The sequence below is a fragment of the Lepisma saccharinum genome, assembly GCF_977018435.1.
Source record: "Lepisma saccharinum chromosome 15 unlocalized genomic scaffold, izLepSacc3.1 SUPER_15_unloc_1, whole genome shotgun sequence".
NCBI classification, from domain to species: Eukaryota; Metazoa; Arthropoda; class Insecta; order Zygentoma; family Lepismatidae; genus Lepisma; species Lepisma saccharinum.
Genome location: NW_028142892.1, coordinates 462,960 through 480,602, shown reverse-complemented (window position 1 = coordinate 480,602; position 17,643 = coordinate 462,960).

The window sequence follows — 17,643 nt, the reverse complement described above, 5'->3', positions numbered from 1 at the left end:
ATAATCATAATTGTTTAGCATTAGATATATCATTGATGATTATTTCCGCTGAACTTATTGGGAGGCAAGGAAATTTGCTCATACGGCTTTGAAGGGTTCCAAATATTTATGCACAGTATCTACTAATGATAATATCCATAAAATATTGATCAGCAACTTACTTTTCGTTAATTGGATCTAATCCTTCTTTGTTATTCAATAAATATTCAATTATTTTTCAATTTGACATTAAATCCTTGCCAGGGCAGTTGTTTTTATGCAAAACTTGGCGATCTTAACTACACGAAAGCTAGATAATGAGTACGTGCTGTGCTGTACATGTATAACCTATTCGTGTAATAATAAAAATGCAACATTAATTAATTTACATATTTAATTAATATTTTAATTTAATTAAATATAATTATTCTAATTATTATTATGTATTATTATTATTATTATTGCGACACTTTGTTGGACCCCCCGAAATGCATTTCTACATACGTGCCTGCTAGGTATAGGTAGTATATATATGGCAGGCTGAATTTTGTACCCCCCCAATGAAAAACGTTCCTGCGCCACTGGCTGTAATGTATACAGAATGCTATTTTTACTTTTGACTAATTGTTGTGAGAAGCGAAAAAAATGTAAAGAAACTAGAACAATTGACACTTTTTTACTGTTAGTCTTGCGCATGCTCAACAATGACGAAGAACATTTTTTCGTCAATAATGTTCGCACGGCTATCAATTGTCGCGGGATAAAAAAATCTGGGGAGTATTATTTTTATATATTAGTTGGCAAGAAAAGACCGCATCTTCTTTTAATTTCTTTGTCCTTAATTTAATTATACTGCCATCGATAATATAAACTATCCGTTGCTTTAAAGGTACGAAGAATAAATTATAAAATAACCGATTACGTGCAAGACAATTACGAAATTATACAGAGATATGTTTTATTATGAGAAAATTGAATAAATATGTTGTAAAAACGCAAAATTGTTAAAATATGTTAAAATATGCCTTGTCAAGTTCGTTTATTTCGGCTATTTTTATATCAGATAAGTGTAGATAAGTATTCCATTCGATGCCAAATGAAAAATTTGTTATAACATAAAGTCCCAGGCCCTACTTATGAGTGATATATTGTCAAAATAGCCTTTCATTAGCCTAGGAATACTTCATGGACAATGAACAAAGAATTTGTTTTCCGTGTGTGTTTTTAAATCATTCCTAATAAGACGTTCATTTTAATCGAAACATTCAGTGGCGGGCGATTAGGAGGACCGGGATGTGGGGGATGCAGTCCCCCCGCCACATTTTGCCACATTTTGCCCCCGCACTATGACCTCTTTATGCTAAGCCTTTTCTACCAAGAAAAAGTATATTGTCCTTGCCCCTCAAATGTTGGCACCCAATCGCCGCTACTACAAACATTCAGATAGATTTGTCAGTTGTACAAACCTTGTAAGCTAAGAAAAGTGACCCCCAAGGAGTAAGAAAACTCTTTCAGTCAAAAACTTATACGATGAAAATACTACTATGCTCAGGAACATGCATTTAAATTACGAGAAACTTCACGATTGTCTACCATCGCACTTTCTATCATTGTCGCCGAATACATAAAATCAAGTATGTGCCTTGTATTTGCAACACAAGCTTAAACCTAATTCACATTTATTTCACTGTATTAACATGCATGAAAGAATGTGATTAGAATGTATGGCTGCGCATGGGTAAACACTTCCCTGAAATAATTGTGTCCATCAGAGACAAAGCGAAAGGAAATGGAACAAGATGCGAGAATAGATTAGAAAAGAATAAAGAGGAAAACAAGAAAAGGAAAGGGAAAAGAAGTAAGAGGAAAATCAGGAGTGTAAAGGAGAGGGGGATACATACGTCTTACATACACATATATACTTATATATGGTCTTACATTTATACTGCCCACCCTAATCTATCAATATGGAGCTTCTGCCCACCCGGTCGAAAATTTCTGGCCCCGCCCCTGTATAGAGCTGACAGTGGCAGATACGCAAAAGGTGTATATTATTCTATTGTAGCAAGCCGAGAATATATTGACCTCGCATGCTCGCGGATGAAATGATGACGTCATCCACATTCCTGTTCGTAACAAAGGTAACAGCAGTAAAAGAATCATGCCGGGACTTGTTACGCCGACAGATCAATGCTTCCACACGGGTATTTCCCTACGTGCTTTCCTTGTAGTCAGCTGACTAGACACGTCACAGAAGGCCAACATGCAATTTAGCTGCATGACGAGATGCGATTGGCCGGAGCTTTCGCTGTTCGTGTAGCAAACAGCTTACATACATTCGAAACGTGTATTAAAGCTGCACAAAGACATTGAGCACTTTTCTCTACTGTCATAATGGAGGGGAGGGGGACAGGGGACTATTGCCGAAATTATATTTACAAGGAAGTTCATGAATTCGAATGTTGAAATTGTAGGGACATTTTATTACAAATAATATTGTTTTCTGCAATTTACAGGCTATGTCCAACAAAATAACGAGAGAACGATTTCACAAGAGACAGTTTTCGTCGATATCAATTTTATGATTTGCAGAAAGGGCGCCCACGGGATAATTTCTCAGGGGGGGGGGGGATCAGAGTAAGATTTCATATTTTGCCTATCAGTCATACATATTTTTCAAAACTGCTAAAGAGATAGGTTTGGAAGTTAACAAAGAGAAAACTAAATATATGCTTACAGGCCGAAACCAAGTGTTAGGTAATAATCAAAATCTAATTTTTGATAACAACTCCTTTGAACCAGTTTCCAAATTCAAATACTTAGGAGTAATATTAACAAATGAAAATTATATTAAAGAGGAAATAAAAAGTAGGCTTAATTCAGGAAATGCATGTTACTTCTCTCTTCATAAACTTTTGTCTTTTCGTTTAATATCTAAGAAACTAAAAGTTAAAAAAATATACAAAACAGTAATTTTGCCTGTAGTATTATATGGATTGGAAACTTGGTCCCTTACATTGAAAGAGGAACATAAATTGAGAGTATTTGAAAATAAGATCCTTAGGAAAATCTTTGGACCTAAAAGGGATGAGGAGACAGGTGAGTGGAGAAGGTTACATAATTTAGAACTACATAATTTGTATTCATGTCCAGATATTATTAGAATAATTAAATCAAGAAGACTTAGGTGGGCAGGCCATGTGGCACGAATGGGAGAGGAAAGAGGAGTTTACAGGATTCTTGTTGGGAAACCCGATGGTAAGAGACCTGTAGGAGAGCCAAGACGAAGATGGAGGGACAACGTTGAGATGGACTTAAGGGAAATCGGTAGGGATGGAAAAGAGTATATAGAACTTGCTCAAGATAGGGAAAGATGGAAGGCCTGTGTTGCTGCAGCCATGAACCTTCGGGTTTAAGAAGGCTAGGGAGTTAGTTAGTTAGTTAGTCATACAAGATTATTGTTGTTGTTATTGCTATTATTATTTATATACCTTTACGTTTTCTCACTTTTAGATTCGTTCGTGATTACTTCCTCTCTTCTTGACCATTTCTTTTCCTATGTTTTCGTCGTCCTATTTTCTGTCAGTTTCTTCTATACCTATCCTATCTCTCTATCGATCTCCTGATGTGCCTCTTCCTTCCTTCTCTCTCTCTCTCTCTCTTTCTGCATGGTTTTCTTCTAAATGTATATTGTCTTTTATCTTTAAATTTCGTTTTCTCTTTCTTTCTCTGTCTTCCTTCTTGTTTTCTTCTTTGTCGCCTCTTTTCCTTCCTCTCTTCTCTCTCTTTGTCGCTATGTGGCTTCTGTATTTCTTTCTCTCTCTCTCTCTCTCTCTCTCTCTCTCTCTCTCTCGTTTCTGTTTGTTTACTTCCAGTATTTCTCTCTCTTCTCTCTATGTTTTTGTCTCTTCCACTTCTCTGTAGCTTCCTCCTCTCTCCTTCCCCCTGCGCGTGTTGTCTCGCTTCTTTATTTCTCCTTCTCCAACTGTCACTTGTTTTCCTTCTCCTTCCATTTTCTCTCTAGCCCGTAAGGCGCTCAGACGCTGCACTTTTTGACTCTCTCTCCTCTCGCGCGCAGTGTTGCCACAATATGAGGGTACAATTTCCCTTTCCAAGGGACGAAATTTCCCTTTTTGGACCAATTTTTCCCTTCACAAGTATTAGTATATATATAGTGGTGTAATTATTATGATTATTAGTGGTGGTGGTGGAAGCAGTAGTAGTAGTGTTTCCGTTAGTCCATGTACGTGTGAATAAAAAATATTAAATTTTTCATATGTCATTTTCATCGCTTCCTGACCAGATGTCCCAGGTTTGGACCCTGGTGATGAATACGTTTAATTGTTAATACTCATCGTTACTATTATCCGAAGGTGCAGAAAAGCGATGTACTTAACAGAAACATAATTAGATACAGGCTATATTCAAGGGAGCAGGAAAAAGAACAGAAAAAAATAAAAACGTAAGTATGAAACTGGAACTTAACATAAACTGTAATAATGTACTCAGATGTCTTAAAATTTCCCTGAAATTGTGCTATTTTTAATCGAAATTCCCTTTTCCCTCGTCCCTTCATGTGGCAAAACTGCTCGCTGTGCAACACCAAGTCGTCAACTTCGTTGGGGAGAGAGACAGAGAGACAGAGAGGAGGAGGAGGAGGAGGAGGGGGGATGGAGGCAATGGTCACGCCCCTCAGTGGGCTCTCCCCCTTCTCTCTCTCCCTCTCTCTCTCTTTCAACTAGAAAAGTGAGGGAAAGAGAGAGAGAGAGGAGTGGGGGCCCAGTGCGCGTGGGGGGGGTCCGGACCTCCCTTCCGCGACCTTTACTCCCCTTCTCTCTTTTTCTCTCTCCCTCTCTACGTTTCCTTCCTTCTTTCATCAACCCCCCCTCTCTCTCTCTCTTTGTTCACGCCCGACCCTGTGGCCGAGTGGTTAGCACATCGCGCTGCGACGCCAAGGGTGCCGGGTTCGAATCCCGGTCGGGCTTGGTTGTTTGTGAATGTCCATTCATCAATTTCATCATTTCATCACTCATCCTCATCTTCACAAATTAGCCTAGAGGCACAAAACGCGAAGTAAAATACACTAAATCAATCAATCTCTCTTTGTTCAGTGAGAGAGAAAGAATAAAGACGAAACTTATTGTGAGAGAAAGGAGAAGAGAAAGAGGAGGAAAGCTGTGCCTTCTCTCTCTCCTCGTAGTATTTCTTTCTCTCCTCCTTCTTCTTCTTCTCCCCTTCTTCTCTAAATGTAGCGGCCAAGAGAGCGAGATATAGAAAGAGATTAGACAGAGAGAGAGAATGAGGAATCTCTCTCAATCTCTCTCTCTCTTTTCCATATGGTGCCCTAACCCCTCGGGTGAGAGAGAGAAAGAGGGATTGAAGAGCAAAGGAAAGGAAAAGAGGAGAGGAGAGGAAAGAACAGCTCTCTCTCTCTCTCTCTTTTTGGAGAGATTCTATATCTCTCCCTTTCTTTCCTCTTCTTCTATATGGAAGCGAAGAAGAAAAGAAGAGAATAGGTGTATGCAAAGGGAAAGGAGGTGGAGGTGACCTTCTTTCCCTTCTTCTTCTTTCTCTTTCGTTCAGTGTATTTTGTGTCTGCAACGTTTGCACTACATTCTGGAGCGGCGTAATGTGTGGTGTATGGTCACGTGATGCGTGCTAACTAAATCACATGAACGTTTAAAGCAGCATACAGGCATTTGTTGAACAGCGACGTGCACTGAGGAGGCAGTTATAGATCAATGATCTCACACATCTAATTATTTTTAAATCGTAATATTTATTGTCTTCTCGAAGCCACAGTTCATATGCAACACTTTTTTTCACGCGCTCCTTACCACTCGGTACGATCTCCAGGCCGGCGATATAGAGGCTGCAGCGCCGAGAAGCTCGGGGCCAGCGGCGGCGCCAGGATTAATCATCTGGGGGTGCTGACGGCGTGCGGAATAAAATTTAGGGGGTGCGATGCTGAAAATAAAGAAAGCATGAAATATGCATGCATGTTTTAGCAGAGGCGCAACCAAGAATTTTTGTCTGGGGCTGGGGGGGCAAGTACCAGAATAAACGTGCCAATAATAATAATAATAATAATAGTAGTAGTAGTAGCAGCAGCAGACGTTAATATCCTCGTAAATCAAGCAAAAAGGGGAGAAGTCAGTGTTAAAGCATTTGTGTTGGTCAAACGATTTGAAATATTTTTTCAACACGTTCAATTTCACATTAGTTAATATTTGAAAACAAGCACACAAATTGTATTTTTGAAAGACAAAATACATGACGAACATAATTATTTTTGTACATTACTATGACATGTATAACTTTCATAAACAACATATGCTTTACACATATGCAACATGGAGCGACGTAAAAAAATAGAAGATAGATGTGCAACATGTTAACACTAAATTGTGTACGTATTCAAAGTTTCTTTAATACATATACATATAACATAATATTTAAATGCATTACATAATCAATGCCCTCTGGGATTGCGCCACTGGCTATCTTCCGTCCGCCCCAAATGCTGCGGTGTCAGGACAAAACGCGAAGTGCACGGCAACTTCATTTTTGTTAAAATCCCCTTCTGCCGCCACGCTATCCCCATCAACGAACTGTAACATTTCTTCGCGTACTTTGGGATTCTCGACAAAGTCTGAAATGGTACTTTACTAAACATGTTACGTGGAACATATAGAACGAATGCTAGCAGTTAAACTACGCGTCACGATACAACAAGCGTTAAATAATTTCCCAAGCACGACCTGATGACTTCTTGAAAGCACCTGAAATTTTGTTCCAGTGCGTCTTGGAGAAAAGAGGAACAACAAGTAGGCGGACAATAAAGCCGTTTAACAACAATGCCAAAAAAAGAACTCATTGGGCTGTAGGCAAATATCGAGAAACACAAACAGGCTGCTTAAAAGAAAAGTAGAAGAAACAACTCTTAACAACAATACTGACGTAAGAAAAGACAACAGCCTCTAATCTTTATAGAGACTGCCAACAGTACATACAGACTACAGAGGCGTCTCGTGAACGCATGCGGTGCATGCTGCGCATGCGTCAATTGTGGGAAAAAGGACAGCTTGCTCTGCGACGACATTCATGAGCATTTCTACATTCTAATTTCTTCATATAGGAGAAGTATTTATTTTACACGAGAGCGCTGACTAAGCTTACATTACATTTCTTGGATCTGAAGCGACGTATGCATCAATTGTGGGAAAAGAATTATTACTTTCTTTCACTTCAAATCCAAGAAATGTAATATGAGAATAAATACTTCTCCTATATGAAGAAATTTGAATGTAGAAATGCTCATGAATGTCGTCGCAGAGCAAGCTGTCCTTTTTCCCCACAATTGACGCATGCGCAGCATGCACCGCATGCGTTCACGAGACGCCTCTGAGTACATGCAAATATATCCGGCTTCCCTTTCAATACTTGGCTACACTGTAAAAAAAAATACGCTTTCTGCACACTTTTGGAACACTTCCTAGAAACTACTTTTGATCACTTCTTGTACACATTAAATGTGCACAAGAAGTGTACAGGAAGTGCTTCAATAGTGTACACGAAGTGCTAAAAAGTGTACAGGAAGTGTACAAAAAGTGCAGCAAAAGAAGTGTACAGGAAGTGTGCAAGAAGTACTTCCAATATAAAGGTATCCCAAAAGTGTGTAAGAAGTGTGCTGCAGAAACTACTTTTGATCACTTCTGGTACACTTTACACATTTGGAACACTTGTGAAAATACTTGAGCGACACTTCTTGCACACATGAGATATATCGCAATTCAGTACTCATACTTAGTTTGTAGAATAAAAATACAGTTCACTCACATTTAACTTGACAATTGAAAGAGGAAAAAGCAACAACTTTCAACTGTGAACCTTAAATTTTGTGAGATGCGTGTTTGTTTTTCTGCGACACACGTACCTTCTACTTATATAGTCCAGAATCAAAAAGGTTGCTCATGGGAGATTCACTTTTATTCACTGCAGTACATTTTCTTCTTTAATTTGTATCTTAGATGTTCACATATTTTTCGAAGAGTGTTAAAGCACAATTTTTCACTATGATTACAATCGAACGTATCATTATTTGTTGTACAAAAACTTATGTTTCTTGTACACATTTTGACAGAACCATCTAGCGGCCGGTGTAGGAACAACCAGCCCCCCGAAGTTAACGATCTGTTTTGGTGTGCTTTAAAGATGAATAGTTCCATTTAAGAAAATCTATTAATTTCCTCGGAACATTCAACTTTATCCTTCTTCAATTTTAATGAGATTTATCCAATTATCAAATTGGTACATTAAACAAAAAAGTATTGATAGTTTCATGATGCAATACGATTTCCATGTGTTCCAGGAAAAAAATAGTTATATTTTGTTATTGTTTAATGTTGCTTGCTTTCAAGTGTGTTACTGCTTTAATGAAATTGATTTATGTTCATAACATATTCATTTGTCAAAAAAGTATAAAATAACAATCGATATGACCAACAACACAAAATGAAATCATGTGCTACAAAAGTGTACAAGAAGTGTACACTTACTTTAAACAAAAGTGTACAGAAAGCGTTGAAGAAGTGCACACAACTTTGAATGTATCCCCAAAGTGTGCAACAAGTGTACAAAATTTCGTCATTTCGGGTCGCACACATCTAGAACACTTTAAGTACACTTTTGCAACACCTTCAGTACACATCTTGTGCATATTATATGCAAGAAAGTGTACCAAAAGTGTACAAGAAGTGTATTTTTTTTTACAGTGTACTGTATACAATGAAAGCGGTCTCTCTGCAATGCCTAACATACGGGCGCTCAATGTGACTACGACACATGACACTGTAAGAGTTAATGTTTTCAACATTGGTTTTGAATAGGGGGTGCTGAAGGGGTTGGGGAAAAAATTAGGGGGTGCGCAAGCACCTGACGCCGCCCCTGCTCGGGGAGTAATTTTAGGCCGCGGAAACTCAGTCGTTAGGGCATCTGACCATGCGGGAGAGCAGGGTTCGATTCCCAGCTCGGGAGAACCGGGATTTTTTCCACCTGTTGAAGCGCCTCCGCCACCCACCCAGCGTCCTACAAAGTGGATAGCTGGAGGAAAGTATGGAGGGTAAAGGTGGCCAGGGGCGTGATGCTGATCACATCAGCCCCACCTTCTGCCATGATCAAGAAGGTGTGGGACCCTAACACCACACCCTATACGCCTTCATGGCATGGTGCAAAACACAGGGGCTTTGGTAGCGCAGTGGTAGCGTCGTCGCCTTGTAATCAAGGTGCCCCGGATTCGATACCCGGTGGAGGCACATAGTGGTTCGGATCCCACTTTAAACTGTTGGTCCAGTCTCGGGTAGCCTTACTGTACACAAAGTGGACTTAAAACACAAAATCAACCAACCAAGCAAAGCACAGGGGAGCACATCACAAATTTTACGCATACTCAAATATGTGTATGTAAAAGAATAAAATCACCGCAGAGCAAAGAAGAAAAGAGCACTGAAATATTGTAAGGTGAAACGATTTGGTCCGAACCAAGTGTCTCAGGAATAATAATAATAATGGTAAAATTAAAATAATTATATTAAATAAAATTAATACTAATTACAATACATAAATTAATATTATATTATTATTACACGAATAGGTAAAAAGACTGTATAAGAATAGAGATATAACAGCGCATATTCATTACGTAGCTTACCTGTAGTTAAGATCGGAATAATTTACATAAAAACAAGTGCCCTTGCAATGAAATTAACGTCAAATAAATGAATAATTGAATATTTATCGAATAACAAAAATGATGTTACATGTAGTTGGAGAAAAGTAAGTTTCTGATTAATATTTTATGCATATTGAGTAGTAGTGCACATAAATCTTCTTTGTAATGTCATTCAAAGCCGTATAATCCTTGCCTTCCAATAAGTTCAGAGGAAATTATACAACAAAGGCTAAAAGAATATGTTTTTCATTATTTAATTTTAGTACTTGATAAATCTTTCTGGGGGGGTCCGCCCCCATAAATACGTCCTTGTGTGGAACTAGGAGTAAGATTCTATTGTATGCATCAGTTACATAGAAGCCCAACTCGGCGGAGCGGCGCGATGAATTTTCGGGGCCCTCAAACCTGATTTGCTTACCTAACCACCACTGCATACCCAATCCAACGAATATCGAACTGATAGCAAAATCAGAGCAATTACAGAAATATTATGAAACTAATATTGGTCCATCATCACCAGCTGAAGCTTTCTCTTTTTAAACAGTTCTCAAAAAACAAAAGTGATTTATGAAAACGTTTCATCTCCACATGATTTTACAAAACTTCTGTGTGGAAAGTACAATACAATTCTACCTAGCTCTCCAGAGGTATGCTGACCTCGGTGGCGGAGTGCTGCGGCAGGGGTACGAGGTTCGAATCCAGGATTGGGCATGGGTGTTCTATGTGAGTGTTTCATCCTATCAGCATCCTCATCGTCACTATTAGGCTAACGTGGCAGAAAAGCGACGCTAACAAAAATCAAAATTTTCCAAAGGTATGTACTGATATTATATATATTGATGAAGGGAGCATAAAGGTAGAAACATCAATTTTTCAAATTAAGAAAACATCCAAATATTTGTTGAAAATGTGATCTCAACATTAGACCTCATGTCATAGCCCATATTTTTCTTTTTCAATTTATTTTCGCTCTCTGTGGTACATATTTCACAAACAAATCATGGCATTATAAAAGCCCACATTTGTTTTATGTACCGCTATTATCATAACTAGGTCTTGGAAGTTGAGGAAAAGTCCTTTTTTTTCTTCCTAGTGTCCGAAGACGAGGCCCAAGATAATATATGTCCATTTCGGGTCATTGTAGGCCAGAAAAAGGTGGGTTTTATTTGTCCTTTTTTGGCATTTTATGGCGGCTTTTTTTGCAACTTCACCTTCTTTCGACTACGTTTTTACTGCCCATTCTCACTTCGAATCGTTATCAGTTCATCACCTCTTAAACATCCTTTCTGTAGTAAAGAAATAAAAAAGAAAGAAAGAAATATATTTGGTTAGGCCAAATATGATTCTTCAAATATGATTTTTCAAATTATGTTAATCTAAAAAATATATAATGTCTGAAAGAAGATGCATTTCATTCATATAGTTTTCTCGCACTGTGTGTTCCATACCACCATAATTTTGTATTTTTTTATTCATTAAATGTGTAGCCTAATTAAAACTGAAGTTATTAATTAATTTGGATCACATTTATACGTCCTTTTTTCCGTTTTTAGGTCCTCTTTTTGATATTTTTAGGTCTTTTTATACGTCTTTTTTTTTGGCAATTTATAGGTCTTCAATATCCGAGCCCTAGTCATAATCTATAGAATACAGATGAGAATTCAGAAAACGCTGAGTTAAAATATACCTGGAAAAGTTTTCGGAGGTCGCAATTCTATAACAGCGTCCTAGGCCGAAACTAACCACCACTTTCTCTTGCGAATTGGCGCCGCCACCTTTGTCCTTGACAGATAACCAGTTCCAATAGCCTCTGCCAGGCTGCAGTACCCGGAGCGCTGATAATTCCAAAACCCATATTTAAACTTTCGCCCATATTTAGACCTTCTCCTGTAATATTTGGGAGGACCCAAAATTTGTAGATCCGGCACTGGTTCCATGGTTTGTTTCTCCTATTTGCATACCACAGTTTAATGTGTAATGAATATTAGACGAAAATATTTCATATCTACGTGTAATTTAATTTCAATACATTACCTTAACTATTACAAACTATTGATAATTACAAGTAAGACTCGTACAGGTTCGTCGCAGAAACGCCAGTATTTAAAATTGAAGATATTTTTTGTGGGGGGGGGAGGGTTAACATTGTTTTGGGAAAACATATTTCTTAATCCTCACTGGAAGAACGTCAGCGCACCATCGTGTCTATTTTTATTCTAGTGACTGCAAAGATATAATAATAATAACATTAATCGCTTCGACTGTCCTTTGTAAAAGTAGAAAATCGATATCACGTGACCTGGTGGCCTATGTGTGTGTGTCATCCGCCATCTCAAACGTGTTATTCGTGCGGCAGATTTTGATTACAACTTGGTAAAACAGTTCTAACTTGTACTTGTCTCGTATGGCAAAATTTGCAAAGAATCATTGTTGAAACTAAACAAGAAATGTCAACATTTCAAATAAAGCCCATTCGCTTTATTCATGCCTACACGAAGAAATAAAGGAAACGCTTTCAAGGGATATACAAGACAGAACCACCAAAGGCGTCACGTAAGAGAATCAATTCTTTAATGTACCTAGGTAGTACACGTCATATCAGCTGCTGTACACTTCCTGTAAAGGCATCGGATTTCTTCGTCGACACTCGGCTGTACTCGTGTTGTCATGATATTGATTTCCCTTCCGCTTCCGGGAAAAACTGCATTGGAAGTGAAGAACTTATATTAGTGTTTCGATGTGCAGAAACAATACGATTGAGAATCATCGTCATCACATAAGACTTTACAACAGTGCAGATCAAACTACAATACCCTTTGGTTGAATGATACGTTGGTGTGAATTTGAGGGTCTACCACCTCGATGTGTGTTGTTGATTTCTGCAATCCGGAAGTATTTTGGGAAGTGTTTCACAATCTACTTGGAATGATAGTGCACAGAAATCACATTAAATGAAGAATGCTTTAAAGAACTGAAGTTTCGATACAAAATAGCATATCACACAAAACGGTAAGCGATACTAATATTAGATTTTTAGAATGTTTACATGTTGCATAAGAAGATTATTAAACAAAACTGAACGTTGAATAACCAATATTTATACGAGTTTGACTGCGTGGTCAACAGTTCTTGATCGAAATACATTCAGACAAATAATATATTACTTATCTACGGATTCTTGTAATAATGTGTAAAGGTAATGTTTCTGTTGCATACACACTAAGGTATTATTCGTGTAGGCTACATCTGACTGATTTCACAGGTTTTATCGAAATTTTGATAGCAAATATAATCACGTCAATCTTTCACTGGTTTTAGCACAGAACGAGTTCATTATGTGAATTTTATTATCAGTTACATATCCATACATACAATCAATTTGATTCTATTATAATATCTGGGAGGTAATACCGTGCTCAAGATGGTGAAGGATGAATATAATTTGTTTTTAACTTGTAGTACGATATTTTCCATTTCTTAACATATCGAACATTCTTTCTTTTTCTATCTGAGGAGATGTGGGGGAGGGTCTGTGTTATGCACAAATGCTCTAATAGGAATGGACTTACAGTTTAAGTGGAATTGGAGCCAATGAACGTGTCTTCGAATGGGAATCGAACCTGGATCATCTTGATTATAAGGCCTGCCGGAGAAGCCCTTCGTAATATTTTCACTTTATGAATCGTGTTAGTAATTGAAAGACACGTAGTATGCTCAGAGAAAGAAATGTTTGGAATGACCACAAAATATGTGCTGTTTAAATATATGGCAAAGAAATATTTCTTCACCAGCACCAATTGGATATAATTTCTAATCAAATTAGGCCCATTGTTTAGAATTATCACGTTTAGTAAAGGCTACTATACACTAGCGTACGCAAGGTCCTTTTTTCGAAGGAGACTAAAAATGTGAAGGTGGGTTTACATAAGTATTCTATAGGGGCAGGACCGGATTTACCTTTTTCCCGCCCCTAGGCCAAACAAGCTGAAAAAGAACAAACAAGAATGAAAAAATCATTATTTTCTGTATTGCTATTTTTACTATTAACGGCATGCAGTATTAATTAAATGATAGTTACATAAAAAATGTAACAAAGCGGTATGACATAAATTATATAAATTACATTTTAACATTTACCTTGTTTTTCAGAGAAGACTTTTATTTTTACTTCATTTAAGTGATAGGACAGAACGCGCACTGGGCTCATCAACGGCACTTTCCTCACCTTTTTCCTGATTCCATTTCTGTATAAAGAAAGAACTGATTTTCGGAACCTTCTTCAGAAATGCTTTCTGCTTTTCATCTTTCTCCGCTTTTCTCTTTTTGTATTGTGACCCACTGAGTCTTACTCTTTGATCACTCTTAATGAGCGTAATGATGTTTTAAATTTACCCGCAACAAACGCACGTCGGACACCGAGATACGCGAGACGCCACACACCACCTACTTCTTGAATAATATTCTCGAGCAACTAACGGTAGAATAGTACAATGCGAAACCCCTTTAATATTGCTTGCGCCGACAGTTTTATTCTCAACAATTCAACGCGAATCGTATACTTTTGATATGCGGGCAATGCCTGCAGTAAAAAGGAACGGCGTTCTTGGAACGCAGCCAAGCTGGTGTTGTCCTTCAAAGCAAGCGGCAGGCTCCACGTTCTTGCCGCAATCGCCGACCCAGCACAATACTGTACATTCGAAACAACAACGTCTGTAATTAAAACAAAAAATTAGGAAACTAGTTCCGAGCCCTGCTAGCCTCTCTCTCTTAAGAAATATTCTTCGTTAACTTATTTTTACAATACAACTATATTGTCATTCCATTCGTGTGTCCGGAGGAAAAAAAGTGGCAATCCGAGAATTAGGTATTCCTTATAAATTTAAAACAAACAATCGTGCCGCCCCTACCAAAATGCCGCTCTAGGCCCGGGCCTATTGGGAAATCCGGGCCTGTATAGGAGGAGACGGGATACATTAGAAAATATTTTATAATTGCCATTTTAACCTTCGTTTTAAATGTTGTTTAATGTGAAAAATGATAATCGGAGATCATTTAAAGGGGCTTCCATTTACCACCTTGGTCTTTCCCAACTTCCTTGCTCCATTTTTTTTAATTGTGATATTATCAACATTTCTGAAGGAGCTGCAGCCCCATAAGCTGCCCCTGGTTACGCCATTGGTAATATAATAAAATAATAATAATGTCTTTATTACCTTTATTAAGGCAGGCTTGTTTCGGCCTCTTGGACCACTCTTACAACCAATCCTTGTCCATAGAAAGGTGACAAAGAGAATAAAAAAGATACATGAAAATATATATATATATATATATATATATATATATATATAATATACTGTATATGAAAGTATTAAAAAGTGACAATAATATAAACACAAAGAAAGTTACATTAATGCTAATATTTTACGTTAAAATAATAATAATATTAAAGAGGAATAAAATAAGAAAAGAAAAGAAAAATAAAAAAAATACAGAATTTATAGTGACAGTAATATAAACACACAGAAAGATACATATAATACTAATACTGACATTATTTTATGGTAATAATAGTAATGATAATATTAAAGTGAAAATATAATAACATAATAATAAAGCTCTTCAGCTTGGTTTGTTATTGTGTTCGTCATAAGGAAGAATTGCCTGCTTCTCGTCTCTCTCTTCCTTTTACTTGTAACTGTTTTGTTTCCTTCTTTCCACCTTTGGAACTGTTCTCCGTGTTAGCATCCGTTCATTCATAACACCATTAAGCTTTGTTTCCATGATATGAAAAACTCAATATGCTGACCAAGACAGAAATTTATTTTATTATAAAACATAAACTAAACGTAACGTTGCAACCTTCTAGCAAGGTCTTCTTCAGACTCTGTACCAAGTACAAATATAACAAGGTACACAACAGGACTTTCTCTTTCAGGTGAAAGTACAGTTGACAAGGGAAAGCCACCTGCTAGAATGTAACTTTCTAATAGTCTGGAGGGGAGTATTTTTGTGTTTATATATCGTCCTGTTGTGTACCTTGTTACATTTGTACTTGGTACAGAGTCTGAAGAAGACCTTGCTAGAAGGTTGCAGCGTTACGTTTAGTTTATGTTTTATAATAAAATAAATTTCTGTCTTGGTCAGCATATTGAGTTTTTCCGTTCATTCGTGTTTTCTTCATCTCTTCTTGATCCTTTCCTATTCTATGCTTTCCCTCCCATTTTCTGTCTGTTTTCTTTAATCTTTTTTCTTTTTTCGATCATTTCCTGTCTCTCTGCCTTTCTCTTAATCTTCTTTACTTTCTCTGTCTCCTTTATATTTTCTGCCTTTACCCCCTCATTTTCTTTATTTTCTATTTATCTCTCTCGCTACTCCATTTTTTTGTTTTTTTACTCACTGTACTCTCTGTCTTTGGTCTCTTTCGCTTTCTCTCTCTCTCTCTCTCTCTCCCTCTCTCTCTTTTTCTATGTGCATATCTTCCTTCTTTATTTCTCTTTGTCTCACTTATGTTTGCCTTCTCTTCTTTTCCTTCTCTCTCTCTCTCTTTCTGTCGCTTCGTTAATTTTCTTCTTTTCCCTCATTCTCTACCCCTACTTTTTCATCTCTCATTTTTGTGATGACATGTAATCTTGATGGCAACATATCCAACTTAAGGAAACAGCTTCATGATTTTGACATCCGCTTGGAAAATTTTTGCGCGCGTCCACGTCAGAACTAAAAAATCTGTGGTATGTTATAAATAGGGAGCGGAAGTTGATGAAATGTCATCTTTTTTCTGACATCTCGGACACGATGCCCATTAAATATACACAATATTACACTTCTTCTAGAACCCAAAGAAGGTAATTTTAAAGTGCATTTTTTTTTGCATTTTTTGCCATTTTCAGGTTTTAGGTCATTTCCCCCGAATTTTCGGCATTTTCCGTCATTTTAGGCAATATTCGGTTTATTGTTTCGTCATATTTTGTCACTTCTTTCATTTTGGTAATATTCTAGAGTCTTTTCACCAAAGTGAACATACGGCTATATATATATATATATATATATATATATATATATATATATATATATATATATATATATATATATATATCGCAGGATTGCAATTTACGAGCAAAAGAAATGCTGAACTGGTGACAGGACAGTCTTTGTTGTGTCGAGGGAAACCACCAGGTGCCCGTCTGGGGCAAACTCAGATATTTCAAACAATTTCTGATGTTAAAAATTACTTTTCCGACGTACTTTTTCCTGGGGGGGGGGGGGGCGTGTCTATGAGCCCTTTCCCGGATGCGTCCCTGATCTATGAGCCCTTTCCCGGATGCGTCCCTGATTTTGGATTCCCAATTTTTTATACAATTTATTAAATTTCTAAACAAAAATTCTCTTACGTGGTTCGTGATAATTCCTTTTTCTTTACAGTGCCACAGAAACACCACACTACATCATCAGGCAAAGTTGCTGGAAATTAATGCATTTTACACCAATTCATTTAGTCTATACGACTTTTTCATTAAATTGTTTAAAAATTATTCGGTTGATTCCATTGGAAATCCTCATTGCATATTTTGATTGAATGTGCATGTATTATAATTTGGTGCCTTTTTTTAAAAAAAAAAACAAAGATTGCATCCTTTTCATTTCAATTTTTAACCTGAAACTAACAAATTTAATGGTCATTTTTGCATTTTTTTACGTCATTTTTCCCCATTTTTTAGGACATTCTATAGTTCATACCTATATTTTTGAGGTCAGCAACTTCCGCTTCCTATTCATAAATGATCGTGCATCCATGTAGTTACACACGTACTTTTCGTGTGTTAAAATAAAGAGTGTTTAGTTCTTATTCTAACCTATGAAGAGGTGCTAATACGACGTACCGTTGCGTACAGCCAGAATAAAAGCACTGTAGTGTGTGTGTGTGTGTGTGTGTGTTT